Here is a 25,906-nt window from a genome sequence, read left to right as displayed (position 1 = left end):
TTCAAACCCACTATCTCCCGGATGCAAGCTCACAGCCGCGTGCCTCTAACCGTACGACCAACTCCGTCGGTATAGGAAAAACTAAAGCGAAAGACGTCGTAAAGGTATCCGGAAGCAATGACAGGCTTATCTGGGGTGTGGTGATCATTCTACGAACATACGATGTGAGACCATGAATGAAAACACACTGGTTGCGAAAGAAAATGCCCGACGCACAATACCAATACTGTAACAGCTGCGCAATGACCGGGAAGGCTGTGAGTCCTTTTAATAAAATAATGTTATTGGCTTTACGTCCCACTAACTACTCTTTCGGTTTCCAGAGACGCCGAGGTGCCGGAATTTTGTCCCGCAGGAGTTCTTTTACGTGCCAGTAAATGTACCGACACGAGCCTGACGTGTTTGAGCACCTTCAAATACCACCGGACTGAGCCAGGATCGAACCTGTCAAGTTGGGGTCAGAAGGTCAGCGCCTCAACCGTCAGAGCCACTCAGCCCAGCAATACCATCCAGATCAAAGCGTATTTCGGAATGCAGAGAAGACACTGCGCCAGCATTGTAAGCTTCATGCGGCAACTTTTCAACTGAGAACAATCGCAGATCCAGAGGAAGTGAATACGGTGAGAGGCTACTGCCGCAGAAAAGCATTCAAGTAGTAGAGCTGTAAATCACACGTTGGAAATTATGTTTAACAATTTGCTTTACGTCGCACCGACACAGATAGGTCTTATGGAGACGAAAGGACGAGGAGTGGGAATGAAGCGGCCCTGGCCTTAAGGTACAGCCTTAGCATTTACGTGGTGTAAAAATGGGAAATCACGAAATACATTATGTTTAAGCGCACTGATTTATTAAACATAATTTGCACTGACAAATGCTCAAACGGTACATAATGTGGCGCCTTCAACTGGATGACCATGCCCATCGCAAGGCTTTCTGCGAGTAACTCACTGAACGAGTGAATAGAGCACACCTGATGTCGCAAATTTGGGTATATAGAGCTTCGTATTGTTATGATTTACCACGCTACGTTCAATGAAGCCCCATTAACGTTTCGGGGCAACTTGAACCTCGCGTAGGAACAGCAACTATCTCACCGGCAGTGATAAGAGTGTGAGTAGCATTGTGTACGGCATGGGAAGGAGGCCATTTCGAACATTTGTGATGACACCTGTAACAGTATTAATAAATATTCCGATTTTCCTTTCACGTTTCTTTCCACACCAATACTCCTGCCTAGTGTGGCAGTTTAACGGCAACCCCACATAGAACGAGTGGCCAAAAGTCATGGGAATACATTGAATGATGTTAATAACGAGTTGCTCCTCCCCGAGCCTTCAAAACGGCAGCAATACGGCGAGGCATCGACTCTAAGGTATTGGAATCGATCTGGAGGGATCTGGACCCACGCACCTTGCACTGCTACCCACAATTGGTCTTCTGCAGTTGGTGGAGGGTTCATGGGGTGTACACCAGCATCGACAGCATCCCATAAATGCTCGATTGGATTAAGATCGGGAGATCTGGAGGGGCAATTCATGCTCTAACTTCACTGGCACCGAGCTCGACAGCTGCAGTCGCTTAAGTGCGGCCAGTATCTAGTATTCGGGAGATAGTGGCTTCGAACCCCACTGTCGGCCGCCTTGAAGATGGTTTTCCGTGGTTTCCCATTTTCACACCAGGCAAATGCTGAGGCTGTACCTTAAGGCCACGGCTACTTCCTTCCCGCTACTAGCACTTTCTTGTCCCATCGTCGCCATAAGATCTGTGTCGGTGCGACGTAAAGCAACTTGTAAAAAAAAAAAAAAAAAAAATTACTGGAGTGTTCCTCCAAACACCCGCATGCCACCACAGAGCGGTGACATGGCGCACTGTCCTGCTGAAACATCGCATCTCCATCAGGGCACTCTATGGCCAGAATGGGATGCAGGTGGTCTGAAAGAATGTCCCCGCAGACGGACAACGGGGTCCAATTCCGACGACCATGAGAACGCCGCCCAGACCTGAACTGAGACAACCTTGTTGACACGCAGGATCTATACCTTCATGGAGCATACACCACACTCACGCGCCCATCAGCTCCATATAATTGGAACCGGGATTCATCGGACCATTTCACACGCCGCCACTGTTTTATGGTCTATTGCCGATGTTCGCAGGCCCATGTACGTCGTTCCGAGCTCTGTGTCGAGGTGTCAAGCAAAGGGACACGAGTTGGTCGTCGGCTGGTGAAGCCTATGCGGTGCAGTCGTCTCCTTACAGTCCTGGCAGAAATGGGTTCCTGTCTTCCAACATTCACCTGGGCGGTGATCTGACTCACAGTAGCCCGTCGAGCACTCAGTATGGTTCTGCAGAGGTGACGTGATGACCGTTCGTTAAACACCTGTGGTCTTCCCGTGCGGCGGTTTACGCGAGTGGTAACATTCTCTCTGTCATACTGAAGATCCACCCTCGACATTATTGACCTAGGAAACCCGAATTCGCGTGTAATCTCCATAATGCTATGGCCCATGCGCCGTGCGCCGATTATCATCCCACGTTCAAAGTCGGTTAACTCGCGACGTGTTGTCAACTTCACGACACTGGTCTCTGTGACAGACTGCTCGGTTACGCTGCAGCTAGCCACAACGCTCAGGGGTCGTACACGGCACATTTTCTAATGGGACACCCCTTCCCGTGACGTTTGGCCACTCAGTGACTGTGGAATTGGTATATGAAGCACCCGAAGTATAATCTCTGCTGTCTCCATTTCATTCATTCATTCATTCATTCATTCATTCATTCATTCATTCATTCATTCATAGGTTGTTCAGCCATCCGGCAGGTCCAGAAATGGCTGTGACCTCCATATCTCTCGATCTTGTGCCCTTTTCTTCACTGCTGCATAATCTTCCTTTCTTTTTCTAATGCTGTCTAATAACTGGTATCGTCTCCTTCCCCTTCCTAGTTTTCCTTTTATCATCCCTTCAATTGCCATTCGTAGTAAAGTGTTGTGTCTTAGATTATGCCCTATCCAATTTTTCTTCCTATTTTGGATTACGGACATCATGCTCCTCTCTTCTCCCACTCTCTTCAGAACTTCCTCATTTGATATTTTATCTTCCCACTTTACTCCTTCAATTCTTCGCCAAATTCACATCTCAAATGCCTCTATTCTTCTCCGTTCTTCCTTCCTTAATGTCCATGTTTCAGCGCCATACAGAGCTATACTCCATACGTAACACCTTGCAAGTCTCTTCCTCAGATCTTTCTCTAGCGGGCCACAAAGCAGTTTTTTCTTCTTGTTGAAGCTTTCCTTGGCTAAGGCAATTCGAGCTTTTATGTCTGTTATAGAGTGAAGGTCTACAGTCACAATACTTCCAAGATACTTATTCACCTGTTCAATAATTTCTCCCCCTATCTTGATTGTTGCTTTTTCACCTTTACCTCCAAGTATCATGAATTTGGTTTTCTTTTTGTTTATGCTCATTCCATACTCTTCACACTTTTTGTTTAATTCTCTCAGCATTTTGCGGAGGTCCTTCACATTTTCAGCTATTACTGCCATATCATCAGCAAATCTTATACATTCAATTCTCTTGCCTCCAACGTTGACACCTCTTTTACCATCCAAGCATTCACAAATAATTTCCTCCAAGTAAATATTAAACAAAGTTGGTGATAAACAGCAACCCTGTCTAACACCTTTTCCCAGTCTGATTTCTTCTGTTAATTCACCTCGTATTCTCACTCTTGCTGTTTGGTTGTAATATAATTCCTTGATCAATCTTCTCACTCTCCATTCCACTCCATGTTTTTTAAGTATCTCCACGAGTTTATCCCACCTCACTTTGTCAAATGCCTTCTCTAAGTCTACAAAGACTGTGTATACTTTTCTATTCTTCTCTATGTACCTTTCTCCTATGACTTTCAGTAAACCAATGGCATCCCTTGTGCCTACTCCATGCCTAAACCCATATTGTTCTTCACTAATATAAATCTCCATTCGTCTGTAAATCCTTCTGTTTATTGCTCTTAATAATATTTTAGCTGCATGAGAAATTAAGCTTAGTGTCCTGTGTTCTTCACATTTCTTACTATTTTTCCTTTTTTCTATTGGTATTATATTTTCCAGAAAATCTTTTGGCCATTTCCCTTTTAAGTATATTTCTTGACAAAGTTTTAGAAATATCTTTTCCTTTCCCCTGCAGTACTTTGAGTAGTTCAACTGGTATTTCATCTACACCAACTGCTTTACCATTCTTCATTTCCCTAATGGTTGCCTCAATTTCCTCTTCTAATATACTGAACCCAATCTGATCTTCATTTATTTCATTTTCCTTCTCCAAATTTATACTACTCTCGTCTGGTCTGCTGTTCCAATCATATAACCATTCTATGTACTCTTTCCATCGTTCCTTGACTTTTTCAGGCTCACTAACTGTCCATCCAATGTTTTAATCTCAGTCATTCCACTTCCATTCCTTTTATCCTTGAATGTTAATTCCATAGCTTCTTTGTACATCATGTCATATTTACCTTCGCTTTCCAACCGTTCTATTTTGCTGCAGGTTTCTGTGATCCACTTTTCTTTAGCTTGTTCAGTCTCCCTTCTTAATTCATTATTTAGTCACGCTAAAATGAGACAGACAAATTGAAGGATACACTTCTGTTGCAGTTCGAGATAAGTTTTACTTCAATGTACCATTTTTACGTTCGAAAGCATGTAAAGAACAGTGTACCGTGATTATTTCCGTGTCTAAAATACACCGTATTTCTTATTGCTACATAGTATTAATTCCGATTTTGCACTTCTACACTCATTCCGAGTTGTTTATTGACCTACAATATTCTTACTGTTCTCCGAGATTTACATTTCTCTATCACCCATTTCATTACTATAACTTTCACTGACTGATATTGAGTTACCCAATATCCATATATTCACCGCTATAAATACATGTTTACGTGGATCTATGGGACTTCCAGTGTTTCTCAATATCTCAACATGTTTCCAAGGATACGCGAATCGAGGGAAGACAAACATAAAATAGAACAGCGAGGAGCAAGTTCTTATTACGTAAGGTGTAACGTCCTTGAAATGTAGTTTATAGGGATTTGCATCACCTCCTAATAGCCTACCTCAAATATTTTCTGACTAGTCGAAAATAGTGATAGGCGGTTTTCACCTAGGAGAACGTCCAACTCCGTAGTGTAACTGTTTTCACTATTAGCCGCCGTCCTCGGAGGCCGGAGTTCGATTCCCGGTACTGCGAAAGATTTTAAGATAGGCAGCAGGGCTTACGTGGTTAAAAATGCTCACACAGCTCACCTCCCATTGTGGCACCTAAGGAGTACATTTGAAAATGTGCACACTTCGTCAGTGCTATATGTTTGTCGGTGGACATAACTAAATACCTGAATATGACTGCCTACGAACAACTATGCGTAAAAAGCAACTAGGTATCGCTGTCTCAGTCCTTATAAAAGCAGGGGTCACATACTGCACGTTCTTTCATGTGTCCCTTATTGTTATGCATTTAGGTGAAATCGTCTATCACCATCTTCAACTAGTCAGAAAATATTTGAGGTGTGACTCTGTACATTTACATTTCAGCCGCCATTTATATCGCGCACAGGGATTTACATTGCTATCCTCGTTATTTACAGTAGGCAAGAGCTTGGCTCTACACGACTTGAGTGTCACGAGGTTTATTCTGAACTGCGCAGAACTTCCTAATATGATAATGAAAGGCGGCACACTTACAAATGGACATCGAAATAGGAACGCGTATATGTTCCGCTAAGTTTAAAAAAAGAGAGAGAAAACGAAGGCTCTGTTTGCCTACAGTTCGTTATCATATTACGTTTCAAACTGTGCAAGTGATAAACGTCATAGCTAGGTCAAACATGATGTAGACTAGTGATGTAACACGAAATGACTTGAAAAAATAAAATATTCGCGGCAAGCCGGAGTTTCTACACCGTATTACACAATAATACATACCAATTGCATTGTACATCACAATTTTACACCGGATGAAAATATTTCACTACTTTTTACAATGGTGAAGGTACAATTTGTGCCCTTCAAGAACAGCCATAAGATCGAATCAATAAATAGATTGATCAGAGATTGTCAGCTATCCTTGTTCATGTCTCCCAGTACAGCATTTTTTTTAAATTTACAATTTGCTTTACGTCGCACCGACAGAGATAGGTCTTATGGCGACGATGGGATAGGAAAGGGCTGGGAGTGGAAAGGAATCGACCGTGGCCTTAATTTAACGTACATCCCCAGTATTTGCCTGGTGTGAAAATGGAAAGCTGCGGAAAACTATCTTCAGGGCTGCCGACAGTGGGGTTCGAACCCACTATCTCCCGAATGCAAGCGGATAGCTACGTGACCCAACCGCGCGACTACTTGTTCGGCTAAAGTAAAATTAGATATTCACAAAATATAGTTGGATATTTACGTCAAATAACATTAAACAAGACAAAATGAGTTCGTTGTTGGACCACTTTTTGAAATGTATGATATGTTTTTAAAATTCAAAACTATTATTTTTTAAGTCCTCTATAACAACTGATCGAAAGAAAGTTCCATCTCCAGTAGAGAGAGAGAGAGAGAGAGAGAGAGAGAGAGAGAATTTAGTGACATTATCTCTAGCGTTTTACCAAATGGTAGCGGTTCGACTTCTGGCTTATGTATACCTGAGTGAGAGTTTTGAGATGAAAAGTTGGTGGTCTGGATTCCATGTAAACCTGTCGCGTGGTTTAAAATCACAAGATTAAGAGTAATATAAAAGTGCAAGTTTGCTTGCTTGCTCTTCTCCCAGCTTCCAATTACTTTTAGCTTGCTACTGATGGGTGTTTGATGGATAGCGTGAATCGGGCCATTTCTTCCAAAACACTCTAGGTCAGATTTGAACAAATAATGATTCGATCCTCGGTAGCAATGACTTTTTTTACTTGTCTATTTCCGTCAAAAGAGGTCTATTTCATTTGTCTACACAACTGTCGCTGGATTTTGCAGGTACACTTGAACAAAGTGAGATGATTATGTTCCTACTGTCAGCTTCATTACAGTAGGTTATCTGTATATAGAATCTGGTACACGAGAAAAGCATACAGGTGGATCCGGAAATAGGATACAAATGAACATATTTTTATTTCCGAATACCGATGCAAGTCATAAGAAAACTGTGGCAGTTAAGAGACACTGCTGCAAGCTTCTCATCAAGGCGGCCACAGTTCAAATTCTGGCCAATCCACATGAGATTTCAGAAATGAACAGCCATGCTCCGTAGCCCGGATTCACAGAAAAACGGAAGGTCCCGACGCCATGATCACGATCACGATATCAACATTTACGTAAAAATACAACTGTTTAAGTAATATTATTATTATTATTATTAATAATAAAAAATATTTTTTGCTATTTGTTTTACGTTGCACCGACACAGATAGGTCTTATGGCGACGATGATGATAATAATAATAATAATAATAATAATAATAATAATAATAATAATAATAAGTTTAACGACTTCAATTACACATTTCAAAACTGAATTTATTTATAACCTTACAATACAATAAAATCTGTGATCCACGGTGAAACTAAAGAAATACACTTACGTCTAGACTGGTGATTCATTGTTGTTTCAATTCCCGCATCTTAACTTTTTTTTTTTTTTTTTTTTTTTTTGCGTCGCACCGACACAGATAGGTCTTATGGCGACGATGGGGCAGGGGAGGGCAAAGAGTGGAAAGGAAGCGGCCGTGACCTTAATTAAGGTACAGCCCCAGCATTTGCCTGGTGTGAAAATGGGAAACCACGGAAGACCATTTTCAGGGCTGCCGACAGTGGGGTTCGAACCTACTATCTGCCGAATACTGGACGCACTTAAGCGACTGCAGCTATCGAGCTCGGTCGCATGTTAACTACAGGAGTTCTTTCTATTTTCCATAAGGGGGAAAACAATGCAACTGGCATTATGTTTCACATAAAAGGTACAGATATCTTAGTCAACCTTTGAGTGTATATCTATAATATACAGGTATGCATGATATCCAGAAAAATAAGTGATATTATACTGTCTAGTACAAAAATACATAATCAACAGAGGATAAGACCTGAAAAAGTTATAAAACAAAACAAAAATGCAGTAACTGTGAGTGAAACACATAACTATAAGACGAACGCATTTACACCGCCACAAAGTAGCCGTGGCCAGACATCGTACGCTCGGTTTTGACTTCATTCCTTCTCAATGTTTGAATCTTAGTCATCATATACCAGAATAGTAGCTCAAGCAGATTACCAATATTTGAGTAGGTAAATTATTCTGCTGTTTTATTTCATATTTCAAAACTAATGGCATTCCTTCAATTTTTCATATAGGTGGCAGTCAAAAGATGCAAAGCCAGAACTGTAACATCTGCTTCTCGTCCAGCATTGCTCCACCGAAACATGGATATTCTTCCTGTACTATACCATTAGCACTTGATGGAAGTTTTGGAATAATCTTAAAAACGAAGATCTAACTGAAGATCTTCTAACAGAATAAAAGGTAACTATTATTGCCCTGCACCCTTGGTATTCCAAACTTTTTCGTTTTATTTTATTTTTCTGTGTATATTTTAATTATACGTAGGTTTTCTTGTTTCATCAGTTACAAACGTATTACTATCGTTATATAGATTTTTTTTGCTATTTGCTTTATGTCGCACCGACACAGATTGGTCTTATGACGACGATGGGATAGGAAAGGCCTGGGAGTGGGAAGGAAGCGGCCGTGGCCTTAAGGTACAGCCCCAGCATTTGGCTGGTGTGAAAATGGGAAACCACGGAAAACCATTTTCAGGGCTGCCGACAGTGGGATTCGAACCCACTATCTCCCGGATGCAAGCTCACAGCCGCGCGCCCCTAACCGCACGGCCAACTCGCCCGGTACACAGATCTTAACCCCAGTCCATTCGTGACTCCAGTCTCTTCTTCCTCCTGGTGTAACACAGTATCTTGTACGTACGTTCCCTCATACAATAGTTCTCTTTGTTTCTGTAAGTCCTCACACTCGTGTGTACACAATGTACAGACGATGATGATGATAATAACAATAATAACTCCATTAACGTATTATTATTACTACTGTTACCGTGTTTTAGTGAATCACAGAGGTGAAAGAAGGTGCTGGCATGAATGGGTGGATATACGAAAATTAAAAGATTGATTTAAAACTTTAAAATTGGCAGTTTTATTTCTTTTCTTAACCTTCCCCTTTTTTCTTTTCAGATGTTAAATTTTAACAGAAACAATTCGCTAATAACTTAATAGTTTGCTAAGTAATTAACAACTATTTACAAGGTTAGCTCGTAGGCTTGAAAAACACTTTTAGAGAGGTCTAACATAATCAGAGAACAATTTTAATGGCTGAGCTTGAAGCTCTCAATTACAAATTTTACCTGAGCACTACTGCTCCTTTTAAATCATCAGCCCAGGAGACGGATCTCCCAATTTCTTTTACATCACTAGGAGACAGAATATCCGAAATATGCTATCTTACAAGAGCACCTTTGCTCCACAAAACTTATCTAGGAGACTACTCCCCAAACATTATACTATTCCAGCCTTTCAAGGCACCATTCAACCTCTACATGAATACCTTTACATTAATGGGAAGAGCGTCTTTGTCCAACAAATTTACACTTAGGAATCTGTTTCCACAATTTCACACTTCCAGGCCTATCAATGGCATAACCTACGTTTAACAAAACTGAACATCACTGTCTTAATTGCTCAACAGTCCGATACCTTTAACATGAAATAAATGGAGTTAAATGGGGGTAACACGTACCCATTCTACAGGGCCTTTGGTAAAAACAGAAGGTTAAATTACTGGTCCAAAACCCAAAATGGTAAGGAGGCGAACTCTTGCACTCCTAGAAACTTATATTTAATGCATAAAACTCTATTTGGGTTTATGGCCCGACGTTACAGAGGCTAAGCCTATGCTACGGAGGTGACTAGATGGAGAAAAATATTTAAGTTAGGCTACAGAAACTACAAGATAGAAAAGGGTACAAAATCATAGTCACCTAAAAATCAAGTTGAGAGGAAAGTTACATTACTAAATATCTGAAATCTTTCCCTCGAGCTAGCTTTGAAAGACTATCAGATTTTAATTGATGGTTATGAATTTCATGTTTTTGGTCCGTATTGAACAATATATAAGTAATAATAATAATAACTTAAATGTTTCCACCTTTTCAATACAATATATTCACAAGATTACAAAATTATACGGTACTAGTTTCGACCCATCTAGGGGTCATCATCAGCCGTATTGGAGCAAAGATCATTTGTGGCGAAATCCTAAGACAATATTATTTTAAAGAATAACAAGTGAAATGAGATGTTATGGTAATAGTTAATAATACAAGGAATATACATAATAAGAGGTTTTTAACAAAGAATAAAGTATAAATGGGGTGTTGTAAAAATTATAATCATGGAAATCAGTAAGTTCTTGTATTGAAATGAAATATGGCTTAGGAAGAGGGCTTAAGGTGGGGCTGAAGGGTGCGGGAGAAAGTGTAATTGTCTTGGAAAAGTACCTTTGATTAAATTTAGGATTGAGTTTAGGTTGGCTGCATTATTGTTTCTGAGGAAAGTGATAAATAGATCGAAGAGTATGTTGGGTTTCTCTGAGATTTCATTGAGATTGTGACTGGCATTAAAGTATTGGTCTAGGTGTATGTAGTAATTTTCCATTATGTTCAGTAAAGGGCCCTTGTTTGCTAATACGAGGATGTCCATGTCTTGTTCAATATTGGTGAAATTATGGTTATAATCTTGCATGTGTTGGCCGATGGCTGAAAACTTGTTGTATTTTATTGCGTTAGTGTGCTCGTGGTATCTGATAATGAAGTTTCTCCCGGTTTGTCCGATGTAGGTTTTTTTACAGGTGGTACATTTGATCCTATAAACTCCTGATTTTAAAAAACTGCTGGTCTAGTTGATGTGTGAAGTATTGTATAAAACATTCATGTTCTTATTGTTGGTTTTGAAGGCTATTTTAACGCCTTGTTTCTTAAAGATGTTGGTTAACTTGTAGATATCATTGTTGAACGTGAAGGTGGAAAATGTTAGAGGTTTGGTTATTTCTTTTTTGAGGGTAGTTTTTGGGCGATGTTTGTGTTTATTGATTATCCTTTCTATAAAATGATTGCTGAAGCCGTTGAATTTTGCGATTCCGCGGATTGTGTTGAGTTCGTTTTTTAGATCTTTATTGGACATAGGTATGCTGAAGGCTCGGTGAACTAGGCTGTTGTATGTGGCTCGTTTGTGGGACTGGGGGTGCACTGAATCTTGGCGAATGGTGGAGGCTGTTTGAGTGGGTTTTCTGAAAATTTTATAACTGAAAGAATCTGAGTTAAATCTAGAAAGTTAATTTTTTGATTTGATTCGGATTCTAGTGTGAATTTGATATGAGGATCAATATTGTTGAGTCTTAAGAGGGTGGTGGGTGCGTTAATTGATTTCTCATTCATAATTACAAAGACATCGTCGACATATCTGGCCCAAAAGAGAATGTTTTCGAATTCGTTGTTCAATACGGACCAAAAACATGAAATTCATAACCATCAATGATGTAGCTTACCAGGCAAAACAGAAAGCCTTTCAATATCTAGGCCTAAAATTAAAGATAGCCAAATTACGCAAAGACATCGATTTCCTAAAGCAATGTATATCACTTAACTTGACACCTAATTTTCTAAGAAGCAATAAAAAGAAACATCGGACTTCACCTCAAACCATCAAAACTCAAAACAAAACAAACAAAATATGGTTAAGAGACGAAATAAAATTCTTGTACAGGAAGAAATATTTTTTGAATCAGAAATTATACGACACTCACCTCGCAGCGACTAAACTACTTTCAAACGCACAATGGACACTATTCTATCAAGAAGTAGAGAACAAATTATTCTACGAACTAGCCAAAAAACAGTCAAATTTGGAGAATAAACTTAACAGGCTAAAAAACTGCCAACTACATAACCAACAAACTAGAAACTCCAATAGTAACACGTTCGTTCGTACGCAGTTTCATCCAGCTGTTGTAAATCTATCTAACACGCCCTTAAGTGAAAGTGAACACTTAACTTTATCCAAAGGACCGAAACACAACTGGCCAAACTTGAACAGCCTCAACATAGCCGCTACTATGATCACAGAATCAGAACTAGCCATCAGCAAAATACCGGAAGACACGCAAAATGAGGTTAGAACCGATGTTAAAAGGAAACTGACTGATATCCTCCACAATTTAACCAACCCCGCAAATAACCTCAATAATAAAGAAAAAATTGCTGAACAAAAGCGCATATACGCCCTCAAGAAGAAAATTAAAGACAACGAACTCATCATAACCAAAGCTGACAAAGGCAATGCAACAGTTATCATGGATAAAAAAGTATATATTGAAAAAACAAAAAACTTTTTCACAGACAGCTCATTTTTCCATAATCAAAAAAGACCCCACCCAAAAAATTCAAAAACTACTTAAACAAACTCTTAAAAACACTTCATTTTTATTTACCGAACAGGAAAAATCCAAACTCATACATATGAACCCAGGACTCCCCACTGCTAAAGCTCTTCCCAAAATTCACAAAACCGGAATTCCCATCCGGCCAATTATCAACTATAGACCGAGCCCCTTATACAGAATATCACAATTCATCCAATGTTTCTTAAGAAAAAATTATCAATTCTTATCCAAAAAGTCTATTAAAAACACATCTGAGCTAGTAGAAAAACTAAACAAGTTCAATTTGCAACCGGATCACTCCATCCACTCTTTCGATATTGTAAACATGTACCCAAGCATACAAGTATCAAAATTAATTCCGATAATTATAAACAATTTAAACAAAAACAGCCACTTAAGCAAACTAGAGATACAAGACTTTATCGCAATATTAAAACTTATCATCGACAATAACTTCTTCACTTTTGACAATATCATATATCAACAAAATGGTTTGGCAATGGGGTCACCGGCCTCAGGTATCTTAGCAGAAATATACCTGGACTTCCTCGAATACACCAAAATTGACAACGAATTCGAAAACATTCTCTTTTGGGCCAGATATGTCGACGATGTCTTTGTAATTATGAATGAGAAATCAATTAACGCACCCACCACCCTCTTAAGACTCAACAATATTGATCCTCATATCAAATTCACACTAGAATCCGAATCAAATCGAAAAATTAACTTTCTAGATTTAACCATCACTAGAAACTCAGATTCTTTCAGTTATAAAATTTTCAGAAAACCCACTCAAACAGCCTCCACCATTCGCCAAGATTCAGTGCACCCCCAGTCCCACAAACGAGCCACATACAACAGCCTAGTTCACCGAGCCTTCAGCATACCTATGTCCAATAAAGATCTAAAAAACGAACTCAACACAATCCGCGGAATCGCAAAATTCAACGGCTTCAGCAATCATTTTATAGAAAGGATAATCAATAAACACAAACATCGCCCAAAAACTACCCTCAAAAAAGAAATAACCAAACCTCTAACATTTTCCACCTTCACGTTCAACAATGATATCTACAAGTTAACCAACATCTTTAAGAAACAAGGCGTTAAAATAGCCTTCAAAACCAACAATAAGAACATGAATGTTTTATACAATACTTCACACATCAACAAGACCAGCAGTTTTTTAAAATCAGGAGTTTATAGGATCAAATGTACCACCTGTAAAAAAACCTACATCGGACAAACCGGGAGAAACTTCATTATCAGATACCACGAGCACACTAACGCAATAAAATACAACAAGTTTTCAGCCATCGGCCAACACATGCAAGATTATAACCATAATTTCACCAATATTGAACAAGACATGGACATCCTCGTATTAGCAAACAAGGGCCCTTTACTGAACATAATGGAAAATTACTACATACACCTAGACCAATACTTTAATGCCAGTCACAATCTCAATGAAATCTCAGAGAAACCCAACATACTCTTCGATCTATTTATCACTTTCCTCAGAAACAATAATGCAGCCAACCTAAACTCAATCCTAAATTTAATCAAAGGTACTTTTCCAAGACAATTACACTTTCTCCCGCACCCTTCAGCCCCACCTTAAGCCCTCTTCCTAAGCCATATTTCATTTCAATACAAGAACTTACTGATTTCCATGATTATAATTTTTACAACACCCCATTTATACTTTATTCTTTGTTAAAAACCTCTTATTATGTATATTCCTTGTATTATTAACTATTACCATAACATCTCATTTCACTTGTTATTCTTTAAAATAATATTGTCTTAGGATTTCGCCACAAATGATCTTTGCTCCAATACGGCTGATGATGACCCCTAGATGGGTCGAAACTAGTACCGTATAATTTTGTAATCTTGTGAATATATTGTATTGAAAAGGTGGAAACATTTAAGTTATTATTATTATTACTTATCAGATTTTAAACTGGATCTGTCTTTACCTTGAGCTGGTGGACCTCCCGAAGGTGAACGAAGCACCCCCGCCTCCCATACGAACACACACTAGATGTAGACTTGGAGCGATCACAAAGACGTTCAATAAATTTCCAATTTCTTTGAAATCATTTAGGAAAAGGCTAGGAAAGCAACAGATAGGGAATCTGCCACCTGGGCGACTGCCCTAAATGCAGATCAGTATTGATTGATTGATTGAAGATAAGCTGGTCCGAAAAGTGCCAGCTTTTATAGTGGAGGGGGAAGTTCCAGAAAACTCTGGGCTAAGGCCCGACAAACCCTCAATTCTCATCGGATAATCAAATAAATATTAGAAAGTTTTGATTGGCCGAAAAATGTACAAAATTTTTCATTGGCCAACATCTTAAGTTGGCGGGAAGAGATAGAAGTGTTGTAAACTTTAGCATACCGAAAACAAAGTATAAACAATTCAATTTAGGAAACCTTAACATACAAAATTTCTCTAGAATTTTGATAGTTCATCTTTACACCAGAGGCCACAACATAAGTTTATAGTAGCGACATCTGATGAGAAATATTCAAACTTCGCGTAATAGGCGTTTCAAACTTTACAGGGGGTCTTCTCCAAGGCGCTTAATTTAAATGTACGGGGCGGGTGTACCTCCGGTACAATTATTACTACTACTTCTTCATTTCGAATCACCCATCTTTGGGGTACGTCAAATCAATCACTTCTTAGATGCTTGTGCTCCTCTTTTCTTCTCCCAATAGTTCTTTATTCTAACTGATCTCCCCCTCCTTTCCTCCTCTGATATCTGAATCGGTTTTCTGGCGTTGTTCTTAACTTGGAACCTCTTAGTTTTGTCTTTGGTCACGGTTCTGGCTGTACCATTCTTTAACATGAGCTCGGTAATCTTAAGATCTCTCAGATCCTTTTCAACTTCCTTAAAACAATTGGGTTTAGCCTTCTTCTTTTTTTGTAAAAGAAGTCAAAGATATGTTTAGTTAATCTGTCAGGATTCATTCGGAATATGTGTCCATAGAAATCAATCCTCCTTTTCCTCATGGTATCCGAGTGTCTCCGACTTTACGTAGAGGGATTCGTTTTCTATAAAAACCTTGTTTGTTATTTTGGAATTTGGGACCCATGATCTTCCTCAATAGTTTCCTCTCCTTGATTTCCAATTTCTCCATTTGCCCTTTCCTCCCCATGATTAGTGTCTCTGCTGCATAGAGTGCTTCCGGCTTAATTACTGTGTTATAATGCCTTATTTTGGTGTTCCAAGAGAGGGCTTTCTTATTGTATGTGATTTTGATTTTCTGGAAAGCTAGTTCTATTTCGGTACTTTTCGCTTCCATTGCTTTCCCTTCAAGGTTGTTCCATTCAAACCACTCCCCTAGGTACTACTACTACTATTCTTATTCTTCTTCTTCTTCTTCTTCTTCTTCTTCTTCTTCTTCTTCTTCTTCTTCTTCTTCTTCTTCTTCTTCTTCTTCTTCTTCTTCTTCTTCTTCTTCTTCTTCTTCTTCTTCTTCTTCTTCTTCTTCTTCTTCTTCTTCTTCTTCTTCTTATTATTATTATTATTATTATTATTATTATTATTATTATTATTATTATTATTATTATTATTATTATTATTATTATTATTATTATTACACGATGCATATTATTGGTATAGTACAGAAGAGAGAACTTCTCTGGTTTGAACGCAAGGTACGGCCTTAAGGCCACCAATCACAACTGCGAATCCTGAATGCTGTAGACACGTACTGCAGGCCGTGCCTAGCGTTCAGACCAGTGTAGCGGCGGGAAACCCTTGGAGTTCTACCTTCTGAGCTATAGTCTGTTTCGGTTTTAAAGGTTACTGGAGAAAAGAGAGTTCAAAGCACTATAAAGATGAACGTACTGGGTTCAATAAAGGAAGGATAACGAAAAGCAAGCAACTAGCAATATCGGGGTAAGAATATAAGGACGTCCAACAGGAGAACTGAAGAAAGAGAAGTTTAACGCAAGTAAGCGGAAACCGCTTATTTTTTTAAAAAAAGTAGTAGTTAGTTGTGTAGGGCCCAAGTCACACTTAGCTGACGTTTCAAAAGTGTCCATTTATACGGGGGTCCATGGTACTAGCAAATAAACACGTTCATAAACAATTTCAAAGCAAAATTCTAGTTCATAAGGCGGGTCATTGAAGTAAAGAGGACGCTGAGTAGAAATAATTATTATATCTACAAATTAATGATATACGAATATATTCATCGTTCATTAAACCTCCTCACTAGCTGTTTAAATATTTTAAAATTGTATTTGGCATCATGTTTATCATGAAGTCTAACGATTGTCAGTGAAACTTCTGTATTAGTCATGACTAGAATAGAACTTCCTGATCCTAACCGTAACAGTGCGCCAAACGTCGTGTTCACTTTTACCTTATTATCTTTCACCACACATTTCTGCTTCAGAGACCAACCGTAGAGAAGGAAGTCCCTTTCAGAGCTTAATTACTTATGTCTACTGAAAAGCGCACTATGCTAGATTCTTTGTAAATAGTGAGGCAACATAAGAGGCTTGGGAAAGCTTTAGGGGTAAAATGACGCGATTATAAATTTATTGACATGAACTGGAAGAAGAATGCTGAACGTTCGAGGTATGACGATACCGTGTAAAAACGAGAAGGAAGAGCCCTGAAAAATGGGAAATTGACAAGGATTTCTAAGGCTCGTAAACTTAAACCTTTGGCTAAGAAAAGAGCAGACCCGATCCTTGGCTAAATGATCAGCCTGCTGATCTTCGGTTCTGAGGGTTCACAGGTTCAATTCCCGGCCAGGTCGGTGACTAACTGCGTATGGTAAACTCCTCTGGTTCGGGGGCTGTGTGTGTGTGTGTGTGTGTGTGTGTGTGTGTGTGTGTGTGTGTGTTCCGTCTCAATACACATCCTCATCTGCACACAATACAGCACACTACAAACCGCCACAGAAACAGGCAATATGGAATACATCCTTCCACATAGGGTTGGCGTCAGGAAAGGCATCCGGCCGTAAAACTGGGCTGAATCCATACACCGTGCTGAGTGACGACCCCAGGCAACTGGGAAAAGGGACAGGAAGCAGCGGCTCAGAAAAAAAGCAACAAATCGCCAAGATGAAAGAAAGGAACCAGTCAAATGCACGTGGAAGCAAAGTCGTGCTCAGATGGGGTCCCGTGCTCACCACAAGCCGTGAAACCCCTGAGAATTAACATAACGAAACAGTGGGCGTAAGTCAATCGATAGGACTCCAATCCCATACTTCGGGACTTACAGGCCTACATGGCATCATACTGACTGAAGGAAACCTGAGAAAATCTCTCAATGAAATCATATTATTGCTTTTAAGTTCCAATATCTATTTTTACGGTTTTCTCGGAGACGTCTCATAGGAGTTCTTTTACGAGTGGCTGCGTTGTTTCGGTGACGTACCTCTCAGCTTGCATTCGAGGTAGTGGGTTCGACCCCCATTGTCGGCAGCCCAGAATATTGTTTTCCGTGGTTTCTCAATTTCACACCAGGCACGTGTTGGGACTGTAGCGGAATTAAGGCCACGGTCGCTTTCTTCCCGCTCGTAGCCCTTTCCTATCCTATCGTCGGCAGAAGACCTACCTGTGTCGGTGCACACACGACTGAAGCGGAATCGAACCCGCCGTCAGAGCAACTCAACCTGGCGCCCCTCAATTCAAACACAGCTGTCTGAGACCAATCAGCTACTAAGCCACTACATAAGATTCCAGTCACATCTTTCCAAAGGCAAGAAATGAACTGTTGTCAGCGAAGAGCAGTACATTGAGTCATGCAGAATAAAGAGGGAAGTTAACTTTGAACTAACACAGTGTTGTAAGTTCTATGCGAGTCGTACTTATGCACGTCTTGTTCGAATTCTGGCCAATGAGAGGGAAATTTCTGAAATTACTCGTGTCCCGGGGGTGTTCGAAATCACGCAAAGCTGGAGATCCCACGCCTACAGCACAAAACTCCAAGCCTGCCTTGCTTGCTTTTCAAGTTCTTTTACTTTCCTATAGGAATGTACTGAAACACTACCGACAGATGTCTCACGAGTGGTACACGGTATGTGCCTGTCGATAGTCCTTTGTTCCTATATGTTACTAATGGAAAATGCCTAGTTACTTGATGAAGTAAAACTTTTAATATATTGCAATGACAGGAAAGAAAACAAGAACACTGTCTAACTATTGCACTATTCCAATGTTACAAAATCAAGGTCAATCGTATTCATATCATCAATTTCCTGAGGAGGAGCACTTCCGTAAAATGTGGTTGCATGCGCTTCCTAGACAGCACCTGAGAAATAAAAGTGTGACTCATAATATCAATGTCTGGTCGAAGCATTTCGCAGTTGAAGATTTTGTTATTACTGAAACGGATGAATGAGAATTAATTCTAATTTAGAAATAATTTTATAATAAGTTAGTGACGTTCTGATTAGTTAATATGACATATTTCAATCATTTTAGCCGGGCTGAGTAGCTCTGGCAGGTTCGATCCTGGTTCCGTGCGGTGGTATTTGAAGGTGCTCAAAAGCCTCGTGTCGGTAGATTTACCGGCACGTAAAATAACTCCTACGGGACAAACGTCTGGCACCTCGGTGTCTCCGAAAACCGTAAAAGTAGTTAGTGGGTCGTAAAAACAATAACATCCTTTTTATTATTATTATTATTATTATTATTATTATTCAATGAGCCTCCGTGACATGCAGCAGCGTGCCGGCCTCTCACCTTTGGGTTCCGTGGTTCAAATCCGGGTCAATCCATGTGAGATTTGTGCTGGACAAAGCGGACTTTGCACAGGTTTTTCTTCCAGTACTCTCTGGTTTTCCCTGTCATCGTTCATTCCAGCAACACTCTCCAATTCCATTTCATTTCACCTGTCAGCCATTAGTCATTGCCCGAGGGGAATGTGACAGGATTCGGCAGCCGTCACACTGCCTATCATCGCCGCTAGATGGGTTGTGTACCCTGGATCACGGAGTGACCTATAATTTGACACTGGAGCACCATCAATTCCAGACTTCCTGAACACGAAATATTTCATAAATTCCAAATGAGTTTTTTTTCATCTGCCTTATGACCTGAAACTCGTGCGGTGAAGGGAAATTCAATTCAGTAGTACTGAATGTAGCCTCTGGTACTGCAATCGTACCAGTATCGTGCTTTATGTACACCTCTAACCTAATACATATTACGCATGTTTTCAAAAGACTATCTGCACATGAAAAATTCAATCTTAACACAAACACTAAGAAAAGGTTGCTATATACTTTCAGTCAACTCGCTGCTTTTATGAAATGTCGGATGGCTTTTAGTGCCGGGATATCCCAGGACGGGTTCGGCTCGCCAGGTGCAGGTCTTTCTATTGGACTCCCGTAGGCGACCTGCGCATCGTGATGAGGATGAAATGATGATGAAGACAACACATACACCCAGCCCCCGGGCCGTAGGAATTAACCAATTAAGGTTAAAAACCCGACCCGTCCGGGAATCGAACGCGGGACCCTCTGAACTGAAGGCCAGTACGCTGACCGTTCAGCCAACGAGTCGGACGCTGCTTTTGATGATAATGTTCCGCCCTTTTCCTTCAATTCCGCTTTCAAATCCGCCTTCGTCATAGCACAGATATTATTTCCCATCCCTTTCAAAACATCAGCAGAATATGGTAATTTCATTTTCACGCATTTGAAGTAACAGTTTCGTTTCGATTATCATACATTTAGAAATACTCCATATAAGTCTCACGTAAAACAACATAGAAGCGGAAAACGAATACCGTGTATTACCATTACGCTGCCTAGCAGACAAGTTTTGCGTGATACATCCCTATTGGTTAGCTTTTAACGTACTACATCCATCTATAAAAATCAATAATAATAATAATAATAGTAATAATAATGCAAAAAGTAACGTAGTGAAGGTCTTTCGAGTTGACGCATACGGGCGACCTGCGTCTTTCTTTCTTTCTTTCTTTCTTTCTTTCTTTCTTTCTTTCTTTCTTTCTTTCTTTCTTTCTCTTTCTTTTTTTCTTTCTTTCTCTTTCTCTCTCTCTCTCTCTCTCAGTGAGTGAGGGCTGATAATGAAATAGGGAGAGGGTGAAACCCAATTTTTCCTTTCCACCAAAGTGACTCGAAGCGGCGTACCACCGTGTCAAGCCATAAAGAACTGATGCTTTAACGATCACGGGCGCCAGGTGGGCTAATAATAATTGCTTATGAAGTATTCACAACAATATTACTCAAGAGTATAATCTATAAGTGACAGTTAACTGGGCGAATATCAAGCTGGATTTAGAAAGGGCAGGTCATGCTCCGAACAGATACTCAACTTGAAGTCAGTAATTCGTCACAAACAAATGAACTCGAAAGACATAGTAGTAACATTCATCGATTTAAAAAAGCTTTTGACTCTGTTGATAGAGAAATCTTAGATAAAACCAGACATGAGTTTGGAGTTAAAACCAAACTGGCAAACTTGATCCGCGAAACCCTTACAGACAGAGTCTCAAAAGTTAAATTTATGGGTGAGATATCACGACGTTTTAAAATAAAAACAGGTGTCAGGCAAGGTGATGGCTCACCTCCACTCCTTTTCAACTGCATCTTGGAAAAAGTTGTGAGAATTTGAAACGAAAAACTGAAGCACCATAATATATTACCACTTATACTGGGGAGAAAGAACAAAGGTGATGCAATAAATCGCCTAGCATTTGCAGATGATTTGGCATATTCTCTGAAAGCCTGACTAATGCAACAATACGAGTAAATCTTCTGGAAGAGACAACCAACATGGCAGACTTAAGAATTTCGGCAGAGAAAACAAAATTCATGACGAATACAAAAAATGCTCCAAAATTGCTAGGAACAGATGTTGGTTCAATCGAAAGGGTAAAGCAATTCAAATATTTGGGGGAAACAACCCAAGAAAACAGTTTAGAAATATAGAGGCAAGGATACACAAAATGGTATAACAAAAATACATACCACAAAAAATGTTTATCTAAACATTGTAAAATAAAGCACTACAACACAGTTGTGAAACCAGAATGCTTATATGCCAGTGAATGCTTAGTACTCAATTTATTATAAACTTGAAAGACTGAGAAGAATTATAAGAAAAAGAGTAGGCCCTCTAAAAACTACAGAATTTCGGAAATTAAGAAATAATAACGAATTTCATCAGAAATCAGAACACAGACAACATATAACAGTACGGAAGAGGAGACTGCTATTTTTTTTTTAGACATATTCACATAATGGACGACAGTAGACTAACCAAAAAGATCTTCACGTATCTTTGGAAGAAAAAGGTTAACAACCACCTGGATTCAAGAGATCAAAGAGATTTGGAAACAAACAACATCAGAGAAGAAGTAATGGAAAGAGAAATTTTCAGGAAGAAAGTTTTAAAGATGGAAGGATTCCAAGGAAGGGAGGCAAAGAAAACCGGCACGAAGTGGTCTGAAGAAAAAGAAACAGTGAAACAATGAAGGAATACTGGAAGAAAAAGAAGGAACAACAACAAAGGATGAAGAATTGAAATTGGAACGTGGTCCCTAGTAGGCCCTAACGCAATAATAACAATAATAATAATATATCCCGAAACCACACAACTTATAGAGTTCAACTAGAAGTAAATGCGACCCTTGATTGTTATATGATCACAGTTCCAAGATAATAATCGAAATGATCAATGATATTAACGAAATATTTCACGATAACAGTCTGCAAACGTAAATCTGTTCCCTTCACAGAGATCAAGATTGCTGTGCATTGTATAGTGTGTTAGTAAAGTCATGGGACTAAATAATGATTTTTTCTGAAGTTTTATTACACAAACAAATCTAGTGATTACACATAATAGTTCCACAAACCTTCAAGTGAAGAAAAAAAATTAATTTTTAAAACTCCGGTGGAAGTGTTCTGGAAACGTTGAGAATAATAAATATTCAGACATAGCGCTAACTCGTTTCCCGCACATTGCGTTCCCACAGTTCCAGTTCATAAGATATGTTGAAAGTGACCAGACAAAGTTACAAGCTCACACATGTTTTGTGACACTTTTCTCAAAGTTGCTGGTGTTGAATCTCCAAAACATTTAGAAATTGCTTCTTTGAGTTCGTGTAAGGAATGCGGATAATCTCTATATACTCTTTGTTTTAAATACCCCCCACAGAAAAAATCTCGGCGAACGAGTAGGCCACAAGTTTCTTGAAATGCTATCACCGAAAATATCTTGCAACATCGCCAAGGTCGCGTTAGCAGTATGCTAAGTGTCTCCATCTTGTTGGAACCAGCAATAACGCTCATCCTCTTCCAATAAGGCCACGAATTGTTGCACAACGTCCCTGTATACGGCAAGAGGTCCAACGATCCTTTCGCGCGATATTGCACAACAGACGCCGATTTTTTTTCAGCATGAAGCGGTACTTCATGCAATCAATAATAATAATAATAATAATAATAATAATAATAATAATAATAATAATAATAATAATAATAATAAATTCGGTGCAATTTTGAATGTAGTTGAACAGGAGGCAAAATATACTGTGAACTCTTTCCAAACCCACTTATTCCTCTGGTCATATTCAGCGCTTTCTGTGTCACAGAGATTTGTACATTTTATCATAATTTTCTCGTCATTAATAAACAGCCTTTTTCAGTTTTATCTTCGGAATATGAATAACGTAATTTATTCTACTAAACATATTTGGAATTTAATCTTGTCCGATATCGTAACACGCCATGTACGATATAACTCTAGCTTGATCAGGATTAACGAGTGATACGATTTCTTTAACAACCTGAAAAGCCATGAGTACTAGTGAGTAGAGTGTATTCTGGAATTATTGGTACCGAATGCTGCCCGATATTTTTCTAAGGTTGCAGTTAGCATAGAAATGAATAGCACAACGCTTCAGAACATTCAATATTTCAACCAGGAATGACTTTCAACTACTACTGTCACCTTTTCCACATCTTGGTGTAGCCGCGGGTGCAAACTGCGTAACTCAAGTGTACACGACCACTGCCTTCGTGATGTCCAGGCCGTACTGTAACGAGCGCGGGAAAGCAATCAGCTGATCGTTAGGGGGGAAGTTTAGCACACGAGTTAGTAGAGTTAAACATAGATTTTCACAGTTTTATTGAAATTTTTACCAGTGCCCGCATGTTCACTCAGATATATGTGAGAATGAGTCGTCATCGACTGCATTATTAAGTGGAAAGTCGTTAATTAGTGAAGAAAACTTAGTGTGAGCGTGTATTTATGTGAAGCTATAGGTTAAGAAGATCGTTCTTCAGTGTTTTAATTTTGTAGTTTATTTGTGTAAAGTTATATTTATAGTGTAGTATTACTTGAGTTAGTGCATTCTGTGTTTTATTATTAACCACTAATTGTATATACTTGAATTAAGATGATCAGTGAGGGAAATCACCATGCCTAAGAGTTGCTGTGTGCCTGACTGCAAAGCCAATTATAAACAAGGAGAGTACACTCCGGTATTTGTGTTACCTTCTGATGAAGAACGAGTTAAGTTATGGAAGAAGGCTATTCCCAGGGAGAATTTAATAGTTAATCACAACACAGTTTTGTGTATCAAGCACTTTCCTGAAAATCACATCCTGAGAGAAATAAGAGTGTCGGCAGCCCTGAAAATGGTTTTCCGTGATTTCCCATTTTCACGCCAGGCAAATGCTGGGGCTGTACCTTAATTAAGGTCACGGCCGCTTGCCATTCCTAGACCTTTCCTGTCCCATTGTCGCCGTAAGACCTATCTGTGTCGGTGCGACGAAAAGCAAATAGCATAATAATAATAATAATAATAATAATAATAATAATAATAATAATAATAATAATAATAATAATAATAATAATAATAATAATAATAATAATAATAATAATTTATGATTATCAAACAGCAGTGTGATTTACGTAAATCTTATCTTCTGACAGATTCAGATCTTATTTATGAATTATCTCTAGAAGTAAGATATCTGAATTTCCTAAATCGAGGGGGCTTAAAGTATCCATCAGACATGTCAATAGAACTTGGAATTGAGGTGTACAAAGTATTTTATGTGTTAGTGTCAGATACATATAAGATGGTATTTCTAAATTCAGACAATCCTAAGTGTGTCACAAAATCCTTGGCTTTGGAGACAATGCAGTTGGCAGATTCCCTAGTCATTTGTGACTGCGGGAAAAAATTGGAAGACCTGGCCGGACAGTGTAGGCCTATATATATTTGGGTGAATATATTTTTAAATAACTTATTTAAAATTCACACCGACTTGTGTGTTCAACAAAGTGCTTCAAAGACAGCAGACCTACTCCATACTGGTGTAACTTCCTGCAAGAGGTGCAGGAAAGCTGCAATGTTCATGGAATAGAAACAGTGAGGTACGGTACAGAAATAATTTATATTTGTAATAAATGAATAGTAATGGTAATTGGCTGTATGTTTTCTGTCAGTATGCATGATGTGAATGTTCCAGTTGACCAGAAAATGGTTAAAATAGCAAGAACATGTCTCAAAGTACATTTGCTGTACTCACGCAAACGAACGTACATATGCGAGAAATAGAACGTTACGGAGAAGGATATGCATTGTATGTCAGAATTAACAAATATTTAAGGATAGGTTTTGGTTTTATAAGGTGTTAACAGTTCTTTAACTAATTTAAACGAGTGTGTTATTCAAGCGGAGCGTATGCGTATCGCCTTGAAGTCCCCCCCCAAAGCGTGACGTCATCAGAGATACAGTACGGCCTGGACATTACGAAGGCAGTGACACGACCCTGTCTTATGGCCGGATGCTCCTCCTGACGCCACTTCTATGTGGAGTGATGTATACACAATTGCGTGTTTCCGTGTGATTGGTATTGTGGTGTGTTTTGTGTAAGTATCGAGATGAGTGTATTAGCGTAAACACAAATACCCAGTCCCCGAGCGAGATGTATTTAACCAGCTGCGGCTAAAATCCCCGACCTGGTTGGAAATCGAACCCAGGATCCTCTCAATTGAAGGCTTCAACGCTGACCATTCAGCCAAGAATCCAGACGAAAACCAAGAATGAAATAAATGACCAACAAGGGATATTATAGTAGGCCTACATCAACTATGCACTGTCAGCTGTAGAACTTTGGCGGTGAATAAGACCTTATACAATACTGAGATAGATATATATATTTAAGGACTGGGGGCACGGTATCTATAAAAAAAACCGAAAAATGTATTTTGCCTGGTCATTCTTAAATGCGTACTCTTTACTTCACTGGTGCTATGTCGTGAGTCTCCTTACATAACGACTATTTGGGCCGTAATTGTGACTGATAATCACGTTTTCTTCACATACAATAGCAATC

At 39.2% G+C, this 25,906-nt stretch overlaps 1 protein-coding gene and 1 long non-coding RNA gene across 3 annotated transcripts in view; one reads left to right on the top strand and one right to left on the bottom strand.

Annotated features, from left to right (window-relative positions):
- Positions 1-25,906, bottom strand: part of step (cytohesin steppke) — a 512,416-nt gene that overhangs the window by 429,209 nt on the left and 57,301 nt on the right. The window lies entirely within an intron of this gene.
- Positions 1-25,906, top strand: part of LOC136876157 (uncharacterized) — a 91,768-nt gene that overhangs the window by 21,199 nt on the left and 44,663 nt on the right. For both annotated transcript variants that reach the window (XR_010860543.2, XR_010860542.2), the window contains one exon: positions 8,386-8,554. This is a non-coding gene — a long non-coding RNA (uncharacterized lncRNA). The remainder of the gene's footprint in view (positions 1-8,385; positions 8,555-25,906) is intronic.

This window comes from Anabrus simplex, chromosome 6 (assembly GCF_040414725.1).
Source record: "Anabrus simplex isolate iqAnaSimp1 chromosome 6, ASM4041472v1, whole genome shotgun sequence".
Taxonomy (NCBI): Eukaryota; Metazoa; Arthropoda; class Insecta; order Orthoptera; family Tettigoniidae; genus Anabrus; species Anabrus simplex.
Note: the sequence above shows the minus strand (reverse complement) of the source record. Positions and strands in the feature narration are given on the sequence as shown.